The sequence below is a fragment of the Myotis brandtii genome, unplaced genomic scaffold (genome assembly GCF_000412655.1).
Source record: "Myotis brandtii unplaced genomic scaffold, ASM41265v1 scaffold691, whole genome shotgun sequence".
Lineage (NCBI taxonomy): Eukaryota > Metazoa > Chordata > Mammalia > Chiroptera > Vespertilionidae > Myotis > Myotis brandtii.
The window spans coordinates 541,293-541,578 of NW_005370704.1; the positions used below are offsets into that span (position 1 = coordinate 541,293).

The 286-nt window shown below is 67.8% G+C and overlaps 1 protein-coding gene across 1 annotated transcript in view; it reads left to right on the forward strand.

Moving 5' to 3' along the window:
- Positions 1-286, forward strand: part of TRAF2 (TNF receptor-associated factor 2) — an 11,545-nt gene that overhangs the window by 8,494 nt on the left and 2,765 nt on the right. The window lies entirely within an intron of this gene.

The window sequence follows — 286 nt, forward strand, 5'->3', positions numbered from 1 at the left end:
CCCGCCCGCGTCCCTGGAGACCTGTCTGAGCGCCTCGGCTCTCCCTGCGGGGGCCTCGGCTGCAGGTCACATTTCTCCTGGAGCTGCGCTGAGGGGTCGTGGAGGCTTGGAAGGGAGCTGGCTGCAAGTGGGTCCGTGCACTGGACGAAACAGCTTGGTGACGGCGGCGTTGTTAGTGGCGCGCCCTTCCCTGTCGCTCAGTATGAGCCAGCGACTGGCTTCCGACGGGGACGAGGGAAACCCGATAGGCCGACGGCGGGAACGGCCCTGACCTGTGTGCTCCGCG